The 14018-nt window shown below is 35.2% G+C and overlaps 1 protein-coding gene across 5 annotated transcripts in view; it reads left to right on the plus strand.

Moving 5' to 3' along the window:
- The window catches only part of LOC122218268 (cytochrome c oxidase subunit 7B2, mitochondrial), a 165976-nt gene that overhangs the window by 59491 nt on the left and 92467 nt on the right, over positions 1-14018 (plus strand). The window lies entirely within an intron of this gene.

Genomic DNA, 14018 nt, shown 5'->3' on the forward strand with positions numbered 1-14018 from the left:
ATGTGTGTGTTGCCAGAAAACATTTTCAAGAGATAAGCACTTGTTGCAAGTACTACATGCCTAGAAAAAAATCTCATTTTGGCCAACTGAGACCACCATGTGTTTTAAAATATGTCATCCGTCATTTCAGTGTTAAGAGCGCCCCCTGGTGTGGTTATGTAATTATAGATTCATGAGAAATTTATACATTATTTTTTAAAACTCTGTTCGCTATTAGATGGTGCTGGTCCTTTTTTTATACTAGCTAGGTTGATTTGGTCAGTATGGTGTGTAACTGTCTAGAAATATGCATTTGATTTTTTTCTTGCCCTAATTTATGGTTATATCTGGAGTCAGTGGTCAGTTTGAAAGTAGAATTTGGAAATATCTAGTCCCTAAACTTCTTCATCTCAAGATAATGACAAGTAATATATCATTTAGTAAGTGTGAAATTATATAGTGAGATAAATTTTTACATACTAATCAAATTCTTTGCTGGTAATAACTTTGTTAAGTGGAAAATTGCTATGAGCAGTTTCTTTTTGGTAAACTCATGGGTATTTTAATACTTAAACATGAAAATTCAGACATATATTTTGTTTTTGAAATGTAAATCATGTGAAAGATAATCTAGGTTTTAATATTCCCTTAAAATCCAACAGCTCCCCAATAGCTACAGAACTTGCAAATATAAACATAGTATTTCATCCATGAATCATATATAGAGCTCTCATCTATCCCTTGAAATCACTCCCACCAGCACAAACTCTTACTCAAAATTGACCACAAAAAACTCATTTTTTTGTTACATTTAATTTTTAGTCTTTTGGGAATAGTTAAACCATCCTTGCAAACTGAAAGTGTGTATAATCTTTTAAATTACATTTCTGTAAATTTGATAGTTGCAGTTATATTTTCTCCTATTGTCTCTTCTCCAGACTAAATTATCTTGATTGTTTTAACCATTTCTCACAGGTTCTGTGTTCTAAACTTGATCATGTCCAGGGCTGTAGTACGAGCTTTTTGCAGTAGACTGCTTTTGCTCTTATTTTATCCTGTATGTTCCTTTTCCCTCTTTGATTTAATTCTGAAGCCATAACCTCAGCACCGTATTTATGTTAAGTCCTGGCTTTTTGAAAGGATATCTTCTAAAATGTAGAATAAAAAAAATCAGAGCAATCTGCTGTATACCACAGTTGATCTGTACTTGAATCCTTGTTCTGATATTTACTAGCATCGTGACCTTGGACAAGTCACTGACCCTCTCAGAGCCTCAGTCTCATCTCCTGTAAAAGAGAAGTGCATATCACTACTTCCCAAGATGCCGTTAATCCATCTTTTATGTTGATATCTATTTAAGACTTATTTATGCCAGATACGGGACTGGGTGCCTCGTAAGCATTTATTTCTCACAGTAATCCTGTGAACTAGTTGCTATTATGTCTATATTATTAATGAAACTTAGAGAGGCTAGGAAATTCTAATTCAGATCTTTTTGACTTAAAAGTGAGCTTACAACCACTATGCTATGCATTTGTTTTAATCACACTCATTTCTGCTAATTTGTTGATTTCATTGTCCTTAAGGTCAAATAGTCTCCCAAGGCATAAACGCAGAGGAGAGAAATCTTTTGAAAAACAAGAGATGGATTCTTTAATATGGATGCTCTTCTTGTCTGGAAGCCAGAATTACTTTGGGCATTATTCATTCTTCTATACATTTTTTTTTTCAAACCAGAGAATGCATTAAGAGATTCCCTGTTATTAGCATGGTTGAGCTGGTAACAGCAGTGACAAGGCCTATTGGGTTAGTGAACCTTAAGGCACCTTTAATGCATAATATAAAGGCAGGATAATGGAATGCTAATTTTAGAAACTGTTGCATGCTTCCAACGCACCACTTGTGTTGGTTTTCTCTGGACCTGGAACTGTAATCTATTCCTATGTGCCTTGCTATTCTATTTAGGTATGGATTGGCTTTGTGAAGCCTGCATCATTTTCCTTATGGTTTAATAGTTTTTACCTGATATTTTAGATAACAGATTTTATTTTTAATTGCTACAGAGGCCAGTTTAATAAGTTTCTTATTTCCTTTTTTTTAACTTTATTTTTTTATTATTTTTTAATATATGAAATTTATTGTCAAATTAGTTTCCATACAACACTCAGTGCTCATCCCAAAAGATGCCCTCTTCAATACCCATCACCTACCCTCCCCTCCCTCCCACCCCCCATCAACCCTCAGTTTGTTCTCAGTTTTTAAGAGTCTCTTAGTGAAATAAGCCATACAGAGAAAGACAGATACTATATGTTTTCACTCTTATGTGGATCCTGAGAAACTTAACAGAAACCCATAGGGGAGGGGAAGGAAAAAAAAAAAAGGAGGTTAGAGTGAGAGAGAAAGCCAAAGCATAAGAGTCTCATTTCCGTAATAAGTTGTTTTGAAGGCTCCTGAGTAACTCACTATGGAAACATGGTATTGATCAAGACTGTGTTTTGTTTAATAATATCTGGTGTTTTATATTATTCCCTTAGCCTTTGAGATTTACTTTAGAAAGTAGGCTGCTTATCCATGATTCAAGAGCACATTGTCAGGTTTCTCAGTGGCTGAATGACTGTTTTCTTGGTGAGGTGGTCTCAAGTTGTGCTTGTGTCAGATGTATAGACATTAATATGAACAGGTGTTTATATTATTATTATGTCTTAGCCCAAACATATGCTATCTTTAGGAAAATTGGCTCAGTCATCATTATTGAATTAGTGAATGAGTGAAGAAATGGAAGTTGTCTTATTTTTCTACCCTCATTTCTGCCCTACCGCTATACTTGTTTTTCCTGCCTGCCCTCCACCCCTTGCCATGAACACATGCACACACAGCATTTGGTGAATGTGTTTTTGACTTTGACTTGTTTAATGTCTTTAGAATCAGTATCCTTTTTTTTTTCCCAATTCCTCTGGCATTGTTTTGAGATGGGCTTTCATATTTTTCACTTGAACAATTAGAATAGTCCTTTAACTGAATTCCCTCTTTCCAGTATTATCTGTTTCCAGTAAACTGTCTTCAGTAGAATCAGGATAACTTTCCTAAAGCATGAAACTAGTATCAGCTTAAAATGGTTTAGTGTCTCATTGTGTAAAAACATCCCTCGTTTCTTGCATACCTCTCTTCTAATTTCTCTCACTACCATTGTCTTCACCCTTTGAATTCTGTGCTTTGCACCACTAAAAAAATAATTGCAAATCCCAGAATACTTTTTACTTGTCTTGCCTTCCTGGGCCTTTATGCACTAATACTCTATGCCAGCAGTCCCTCCTGCATGTCAATTGGCGAGCTTCACTTTCTCCTTCTGTAGCAGTTCTTCTCTGACTAAACTCCTACTCCACAAGCACAGATCCATTTTGAGTTAAGTGCCTCCTCAGTGGACCACTGCATGACCCTGTGCTCACTACTGATACTGAAAAGTTCATTAAATAAAGTTTAATTAAATAAAGTTGGCAGCTTGAAGACAATTATTACATAATTTTACTCAATGTATCACAGTGCCAGATAAATAGAAGGTGCTCAGGAAAACTTTATTTATTTATTTATTTATTTATTTATTTATTTATTTATTATTTAATGTTTTTATTTATTTTTGAGACAGAGAGAGACAGAGCATGAGTGGGGAAGGGGCAGAGAGAGAGGGAGACACAGAATCTGAAGCAGGCTCCAGGCTCTGAGCTGTCAGCGCAGAGCCTGATGCGGGGCTCAAACTCACAGACTGTGAGATCATGACCTGAGCTGAAGTCGGACGCTTAACCAACTGAGCCACCCAGGCACCCCAGGAAAACTTTATTTATGAAGCCCATGAAGAGCTGAATGAAAAATAGAAAGACATTATGTTAGGACTCCCTTGAAACTTATGCCTCAGTAGGGCTTTAAAGCTTCTAAATCAAAATGCTTGACTCCTGTCCTCCATTACTGGACAGGATGGAGAAGCAGCCATCAGTTGATTTCATGTGCTCTCTCTTTTATTTACATTGACTCTCTCCTGGCACCCATATACTCATCAATACCCCTCTGACAGAGGTTTCCTGTGACTTACTCAATATTTTTTCTCCTCTCTCTCTTACTTATGGAGTTCCAGTATTGCAGGCAAACAAAGGCAAAAAAGAAGAAAAAAAAAAAATACAAGCCCCCCCTCTTCTCATCCTTTTTGGTGTTTTGAGGAACAATCTCCTGTAATTCTGTCTAGTGAAATATAACCAAAAATCTGATGATATAATCTGGAAAGGTTTTGCTTTCTTGATACAGATGTTGCTTTGTCCCCCTTCTGGCCCATTCTTTCTTTCTCATTCACGGAAGATACACATGATGACAGGAAGTGGAGCAGCCACCTTGTAACCTTAAGACCAGGAGTATTATTGATATTTTTAGACATGGCATCCTTGAACTTCCAAAACTATACCAGTAATGTGCTTCCTATAGAATTCTCATTGCATGAGAAAAATCCACCATGCTGTGTCAGCCATTGTTATTTAGATTTTCTGTTGTAGCCACTGACTCAGTTCTCTAACTGGTACTTATTAGCACTGCAGTTAAAATAAATGCATAGAGCCTTTAGGGACACCTGGCTGGCTCAGTCAGTAGAGCATGTGACTCTTCATATGCTGGTTGTGAGTTCGAGCTTCACGTTGAGTATAAAGTTTACGAAAAGAAAAAAAAAAAGTAAATACATTGGAATTTTCTCACCTTTCCACCTATATTTCATGTTTATCAGCTCCACAATTGTGTAGTTAGACCTGTCACCATGTGCTACCCAAAATACTGAGGATTGGAATACTATTCCTATGCAGATGGCTTACAGTCTTATTGGGGGCACAGAGGCAAAATTAGTTACAATATATAATACAGTATAAGATAGAATATATAATATGGTAAGCGCCATAGTAGTTTATATAGAAAATCCTAAGGGTAGACAGAAAAGAGTATTTGAAATTTGCTAAAGTTCTCCTGAGAATATTAAAGTTTTGGAAATTGGAGAAATGAATCTGTCATCTGGGATTTTAGGCACCCTGGACAGGACTTAATCCTTGTGCCTTTTCAGTGACACAGTATAGGTGGTCACTTACTTTTATGTGTCAGCCTTGCTGCCTCATACTAATAATTAAAATGAACACAGTCTAAGAGACCACAGACAGAATCCACACTTTGAACTGTTGACAGGCTATCTTTGGAAAATCAAATTGGTGAAAAGCAATCTGTGGAGAAGGAGAGGCAAGAAATGACACAGGAAGCTGCCAAGGATTCTATTGACACACAGACTGAAGCAGTAAGCCAAGAGCTGTAACAAGGAAGGCAGTAAACAAGAAACTGAAGCTCAAAGGCAAGAGTTAGTTAATGGAGAGAGACATCAAAACATCAGACAGCCGACAGCCTGGAACAAACTCACAATAAGGGAGGGCCAGGGAACAGGCCTCCTCAAGAGAACACAAAAATAGTCTGTTCTACTCTGGGACTCTCGGCAAATTCTGTGAGGAAAGCCAGAAGCAGACCATAATAAGGGCACTATTTATAAAATCACAGAGATTCAAAGGAGTTAAAATGAGAAGATGGTCTTAAAATAAAGCATAAAAATTATAATCAGTAGATGTTTTGAAAAAGAAGTGCTCAAGAACCTGAGTCAAAAAAGAAAGTCCAGGGACATTGGCATTGATTTCAGGGTTTGATCTTGAGGGTTGTTTTTGTTTTTTTTTTTTTTTTTTTTGGTGCAGATTTTGAAATGAAAAAAAGCTGCAGGAAAGGGAAAATCAATGTGGAATAAAATGTCTGGGATTGAGCCAAATCCAAATGCCATTTAGAATTCTCATGTCTTAGGATAAGCTACAGAAAGATATTTGAGTACATTATCATTTCTTCTAACTGTGACACACAGGATTTTCCCAGAAGATGAATGAGAGGAATGCTGCCAATGATCCAGGTTTAAATAATAAGGACTGACCCTCTCCAGTCTCCCACACACTTGAGAGAAGCTATAAATACCAGTAAGGCATCTAGACATGTTTGTGCCATCACAAAATACTCCATAATTTTACTCTACCCAGGATTAATGGACCACATTGTGCTTTGATGCATGACCACAGGGTCTGATAGAGAATTAAATACTTTTCAGTGACACAAGTCCAGTCTTTCTGAAAAAACAAAGAACAACTAACATAGATAACAAGTATTTTGGCTTCTGTGACCATGCTCCATCTGTACTCTTCATCTAATAAGGAATAATAACTACCTCAGCTAATGAAATTTGACAGTGGTTTTCTGAAATAGATATATACCCATATCCATATCCATATCCATGTCTATGTCTATATCTATCTGTATGCATTTTATATATCTGATATATGAAATAGATCACCTAAAATATTACAGATGTTCTAAATTATTTTCAGTGTAAGACATATAAGTAATTTATTCATGATGTTTTTTTGTTGTTGTTTTTACTTTGAAAGTGTTGCCTCTGAGGCCACATAAGTATTTGGCATGATTTCAAGTGCTATAGAATAGGGATGAACCTAAACACCTTTTGATTCTCCTTCAAAATTTGATGCTTATCTAGAACATATAAATTCACCTGAATGTTTCTTGAAACTATTTTGCTTATGGTGGGGATGCTGCTTGCTTCATCTCAGAAACAGTAGTATATTTTCAAAGAATATATTGTTTTCTAAATTTATGTTCTAGGCATCTAGGATTCAGTAAATACTCATGCTCACCTCGTCCATGTCTTCTTTGTTTACAGTTATTTCAGGTTTTCAGCCTCAGTCTTTTGAAGTGTAATAGTTCTGATTTTTTCTTTATTCGTTTGTAAATCTGTTTTATAGTTCATTATTTTTATTGTCCTTTTTTAAATCCTACCTTGCTCTTTGGTGTTTCTGAATTGTGGCAACAAACAACATGAGATAGTATAAGAACACGTAAAGCAGAAATGTTACAAAAATCCCTTCATGGATATTTGTCATTACTTTTCTAAGAGCCTCATCTCATCCTGATGATGAATCCTGTTCCAAAATTATGTACTCCTGATTTTTATAAACAAATGTATGATTATAGTGGGCCATTAATATTTAATGAATATGAATGGAAGATTGCATTACATTTCCACAAGAGATCAGGGGACTATAATAATCAAGAATTACTTATGAATTTGCAAAGGAGTTGGATTTAAGGAGTTTTTTTGTTTTAGCTTTCCAGTATCCTCCTTAGATTATCAATACAGGAAGAGATTGTTTTTTTGTTTTTTTTTTTTTCCTGCTAACAGTTTTCATCTATAAAAAAGGGTAATTGTTTCATTAATTTATATCTTACACTTGCATGTTTGGGCTGGATCTTATTTTTATGTTACACATGCTCCCCTACGTGAGTCTGATGCACACTAGTTTATGTGGACATTCTAAAATATTCAAGAAAATGATGCAGAGTGACACTTTTTGTAATGAGATGATACTTCAGAAATATGTTTAAGGTTCTGTGTTGACTTCAAATTAGATACAATTGCAAAGTATGTGCTATGGACTGTTTTCCCCCAAATTCAGTTGTTGCAACCCCAACTTCTAATGTGAAGGTATTAGAAGACGGAGGTTTGGGGAGGTAAAGTTTAGATGAGGCCATGAGAGTGGAAGGAACCTTCATAATGGGATTAGCATCAGAAGTATAAGAATTATTGGTGCACCTGGGTGGCCCAGTTGGTTAAGCATCAGACTCTTGATTTCAGGCTGAAGTCATGATCTCATGGTTTCTGAGATCTAGCCTCACATCAGTTTCTGAGCTGACAGTGCGGAGCCTGCTTGGGGTTCTCTTTCCCTCTCTCTCTGCCCCTCCCCTGTTTGCTCTCGCTCACTCTCTCTCTCTCTCTCTGTCTCTCAAGATAAATAAACATTTAAGAAGTAGAAGAATTGTAAGTATAATTAGTATAAGGAGAGGAAGAGACCAGAACTCTATGTGAGGACACAAGGAGTTAGGACACACTGCAAGCCAGGGAGAGGGCTCTTACCAGGAGCCAAATTTGCAAGCAGTTTGATCTTGGACTTCCAGTCTCTAGAGCTGTGAGAAATAAATTTCCATTGTTTATGCCACCCAGTCAGTGGCATTTTGTTATAGCAGCCTGAGAAGATTAATACACTATTAATTGGAAGCCAGGAACAATTTATAAAATTTCATATTTTTTTCTAACTAATTAAGGTTGACTACTAATACTAAACTCACAGCTGCCTTCAAGTGTCAATAAAGAATGGTAACTAAATAACCCTTAGTGGGCATTACTGAAAAGGTAATCTCTTAGGAAATAGAATATTTGGAAAATATTGTGTGGATATTTTCTATACCTAAATTGCATATAGAAAAACTTGGTTAGACAGAATGCCTAGATGACAGCATTCTAATTTAATTGTATCTTTGATAAAAGTCCAGCTGAATGTTTTTTGTGGCTCTGTTGTTGTTGAAAATTTTCTTTAATATTGTCCTTACCTTCTCCCTCTGATACAGTGATAGCCAGATCTTTCTTTGCATTTGGAAACTTCTGTGAAGCATATTTCTCATTCTGTAGTATAGAGGGATAAAGATGAAGAAGTATAAGCATTTGTTTGTAATGGAACTTTGTAATATCAGCTTTTGTGGGTGTGATCTGCTATGTTACTAATGGAATACACGATATTCTAGCTATCTGAAGGTTCCAATTGTGATTTTATTGAAAAAAAAGACTGTTTCAAATCTTAGTTGTTAAAAGTATTTTCAGTAGTTGAGTTTGTAATGAAGACATTAACACTTATAGTAGCCATTAGTCTGGACAGAGAATACAAAAGAAGGGCGCTTGGGTGGCTCAGTCAGTTGAGCATCTGACTCTTGATTTTGACTCAGGTCATGATCCCTGGATCATGGGATCGACCCCTGCATTGGGTTCCATGCTGAATGGAGAGCCTGCTTAGAATTCATTCTCTCTCTCTCTCTACCCCGCCTCTCCATTCCTCCCTCCCTCCCCCTTCTTCTCCCTTCCCTGCTCACTCCCTCTCTCTTAAAAAAAAATGTAAAAGAGGGTTTAGGAAGTTGACATAGTCTAAAATAAAGTATTTAAAGCTTTATCTTGATTCTGCATACTACTTTTTAAAATTAATGTAGATCTAAACAGAGTTCTATCTATAGTTTATGTTCTCTATATATTGCTACGCAGTACTAAGTACTTATTCTCTGCTAGAGGTATACACCTATACAATCTCGTATGTTTTATATAACTTCATTTCTATAACAGACTCATAAAGTTAGTATGTTGGTGAAATTAACATGTGCTGCGCAATTAACATATGTTAATATTTACAGCAATATTAAATCTATTTTAGTATCAAGCCAAATGTATTTTCTGTTATTTTTGTTAGTTAAAACTGTTCTAAAACTGGAGGAAATAGAACAAAAACTTAATTGGACTCTCTCAGAATTGAAATGTGTATGACTGTCAGAAGAAGCATTTTAAGATGTTTTACAATCAAGTAGAGAAGTGAGTTAGGTAAATACAAATTAATTCTTTAAAATGGCAGTCAGTAGTTATAAAACACTTTCTGTATACTCTTTTTAAAACATTTTTTATTGTGGTTTTATGTATATACACATACATACTTATATGTATTTAATATATGCATATAAATATACATGTATGTGTGTTTAATATACATAAATATGTGTATGTATATTAAATATGTGTGTACATATGCATGTATATTAAAACATCCCATATTTAAGTGTACGATTTGGTGGCATTAATTACATTCGCAGTGTCACCACTATTTTTCAAACCTTTTTCATCACTCAAAAGAGAAACTCTGTACACCTTAAGCACTAACTGCCCATTTTCCCCTCCACTAAGACCCTGGTAATCTCTAATCTACTTTGCGTCGCTACGAATTTGCCTATTCTAAATATTTCATGTAAGTAAAGTCTTATAATATTTGTTCTTTTGTGTCTCGCCTATTTCACTTGGCATGCTGTCTTTGAGGGTCATCCATGTTCTTGTGACCGAATAATACTCCATTGTATGTATGTATTGCATTTTGTTTATTCACTGCTGATGGACACTTGGATTGTTTCCACCTTATTATTTAAAAATAATAATAATAATAATATCTGCATTTCTTGAACTAAGACCTTTTCATTTCTTAAACTAAGTCCCAGATCGTTGTGAAGATCTTTAGGTCCTCTTTCTTTTGGAAACCCAGGCCTGAAGTGAAGTCAACATGTTAAAATGAACTTGTATCTCAACTAAATATTGTTGTACCTAAATGTGAAGTGAGTTAAATTATTGTCTAATTGACATGAAAAAGTATATAGACATTTACTTAATTAATTCATTTTAATTGTGCCGTTTTCGTGCTTTAGAGTCAAAATATTTGGTTTTCACACCTCACACATTTTCAAAGATTTGATAAAGTTTATGCCCTAGATATAAATGTACTGGTTTAGTAGCTGAATTTTAAGAAGCCATGTCCTGGGCAGTCAGCTTCTTCAGTGAAAGCCTTTTTTTTTTACTTCTTAATCACTAACAGCACTAGCCATGCTTACTATCCCAAAGTGCAGGTATCAAACTATTCTTCCACTTTCCAGAGGTCTGCTTTCTTAGTGTGAGTGAATGTGTGTGTGATGTGTCTGTGTATCTCAAACCAGTTACTGGGTATTTACTTATTTGGAAAGTAGCCTATTTTCATCATAGGATGTTTACAAACTAAACTAGAGGAACATTTGATATGCTAACTTTGCTATTATAAACAATGTTGCAACAAGTAACCTTCTGTGTACAGTTGTGTCTGTGTGCAAGTATAGTTAAGGTAAAAATATGTATGTTTATAATTTTGATAGATGTTTCCACATTTCATCTATTTAAGTTACACTGTCACACACATTGCCACCAGCAATATGTGAGAACACCCGTTTCCTTATACCATTCTCGTTAACACAGTGATTTATTAAATTTTTGAGTCTTTACCAATCTATTAGGGAAGAATTTTTTTCAATATACTTATGAATTTTATTTGTTTTATTATGGTTAAGAAATTTTTCATGTTTAAGAACCGCTTGTATTTCTATTTTTATAAGTTAGCAGTTTATATACTTGGCCAATTTTTCTTTTGAGGGATTTTTTTCAAAGAATTTGGACACTGGCATATTGTTTGTGATATTAGCTGCCATTATTTTTCTCAGATTACTTGTATTTTGATTTTATTCCTCCAGGATTTTGTCAGTCAAATTTTTTTTAAATTAAATCATTCAGCATTCTTGTTGCACACTCCTTTTTTCTTATGTTGTTGTTATCTATAAGTATGTATACACACTGTAATATTACACAACCATAAAAAAGGATGTTATTGTGCCCTTTGTGACGACGTGGGTAGACCTATTGGGTATGATGCTAAGTGAAATAAGTCATACTGAGAATGATAAATACCATATGATTTCACTCATGTGGAAGCTAAAGAAACAAAATGAATAAACAAACAAAAAGGAGAATCAGACCTGTAAATACAGAGAACAGACTGATAGTTGCCAAAGGGGAGAGGACGCAGGATGGGCAAATGGGTGAAGGGGATTGGGAGATACAGGCTTCCAGCTGTAGAATGAATAAATCACAGGAATAAAAGGTGTAGCATATGAAATATTGTCAGTGATATAGTAATAACAATGTATGGTAAGAGATGGCAGCTGCACTTGTGCTGAGCATAGTGTAATGTATAGAGAAGTTGAATCACTGTGTTGTACACCTGAAACTAATGACTATACTCAAATAAAATAAAAAAAAATGAATTATCTACACGGGCTGATGCTTCTCATCATTCACTGACTCTTTCATCCCTTTTCATTTCATTTCTTCTCTCAGAACTATTAAGTCCACATGATTATAAAGTGACATAATAGTCTAAGTCATTCATTCCCATCAGTTTTTCCCTGTGTTCATCTTCCTTGCCTGATTCGTGATTTGATACGTTTTATTGCCTCTTCTTTCTTAAAAACCTTCCACTAGGTTTAGTGACACTGAGTTTCTGGGTCTTACTTCTGAGTCTTTATTTCATAAATGAAGTTAAAAAAATACGTGATTTTTAGGAGCTTCCAGTTTGATTCTACTGCTCCTATATTTACTCTTTTGTATTGTTGTCTGCTATTATGCTTTCTACTTTAAGAATTTGCCTACCACTGCTCACAGGAAAGTGGAAGCCATATGTTAAGAATGGTGGAAAATTTTCAGCCAAACCTCCTAAATTTCTGTGGAGCAGATTCCCTCCCCTCTTCTACACTCTTACTAGGCTTTACATGAGCAAGAAATAAACATTTATCATGTTAAGCCACTTAAATGTTGAGTTTTTTATGGTACAACAGCTATAATTGCCTTGACTAATACAATTGCCCTTTGAACATTTCCCTTTAAAGGTATCTTGGAACTTCGAACTCATTATGTCTAGAATATATTTTCTTATATTCTGCTAAACATGATGTCTGGAAAGGAAAAAACTCTAACATTTCTTGTCTACTACTGCTTTGCCCAACAAATGTGTAAAGTTTTTCCCCACACTAACCAATTCTCCAACATCACCGTTGGGTCCTGCAATTCAGTTTAATTTCAACACTTACTAAAGTTAGCGCAGACCCCACAGGTTAAGAGCTTAGTCCCAGAAGATGCCTCCGTCCCGCAACTTCAGAAGCCCATTGCCAATAACAGGTTCCCAGGTTACTCACAACTTCTGTCCAACTTGGCTACAAATCAGAGGTTCCCAGATATCCTTGTGTTTGATAATTTGCTAGAGTGGCTGATAGAACCCAGGAAAACAGTTAACTTATTACTGACAATTTATTATTATGAAGCATATTTTAAAGAATATAAATGAAGGGCCAGATAAAGAGATGCGTAGCGTGAGCTCTGGAAGGGTTCCAAGTGCCAGGAGTGTTGTCTCTGTGAAGTTGGGCTGTGCCATCCTCCGAGCCCTTTTGTATTGACCAACCTGGAAGGTCTCTGAACCCTGTATTTTTGGGATTTTTATGGAGGTTTCCATCACCTGGAAATTCCAGGGGATTTAGGAGCTTTGTATTAGATCACTCAGATCACTTGGGACCTTGTAAGTATTTCGGGAGCTCTTCCTAGATTAAAGACCGAATATTAACCAGAATCAGGGACAGATATAGATATAGATATACAGATATGTAGTTATAGATATATAGATATCTGATCTATATAATATATAATTTCATACCTGATCTTCCTCCTCTTCCTTCATCCTAGCAATGAATAAAGTATACTACAAGACGCTGAGACTAAAAAAAAAAATTAGTCATTTGATTATTTATCTCACCCAATTGCTTCCCATTTCTAGAAAATTTTCTGTACATAAATTGTTCCTCTTCTCTCCGTTTTCATAGCATCTTTTCTATTTCAGGCTCTCATTATCTCTTGATAGGACAATTATTTTAACTTTCTAACCAAGTTCCCCATGTCATGTCATGTCATATCATGCCATTTCTTCTCCAGGCTCTTTGCTTGCAACTGATTAATACTCCTAACTTGTTTCTGATACACCATTACCTTTTACCCAAATTGCATGTAATGAAGTTCAAATTTTTTATCTTTGATCTGCCTTTTAACTTAATTTTGCTGTCTTATTTCATATGTCTTCCCTGTATGGTATAATAGATTGTGTGAAGTAAAATACTCTTTGTTTTCTCACCTCCTTTTGTTCTCTTTATTTGGAACATCTTGCTTCTCCATCTTAGAATATCTGAATTTTCTCTAACTTCAGGTCTGGCTCTAATATTATTTCATCCACAAAGCTTCTCTGGTCTCCTTGTTTTGTAATTTCTTCCTCTTCTAAAGGATGGAGTATCATTTATAACACATTGCTATTATAGTTATTCTATGTCCTTCACTACAAAAAAGAGCTTCATGGTGACATTCTTTCATAAAACTATTACTGATTGAATTTTCCTGAAAGTTTTGCATATGGAAATAAAGGTCTCAGAATTTTTTGCAAAAGAATAAA

Source organism: Panthera leo, chromosome B1, assembly GCF_018350215.1.
Source record: "Panthera leo isolate Ple1 chromosome B1, P.leo_Ple1_pat1.1, whole genome shotgun sequence".
Taxonomy (NCBI): Eukaryota; Metazoa; Chordata; class Mammalia; order Carnivora; family Felidae; genus Panthera; species Panthera leo.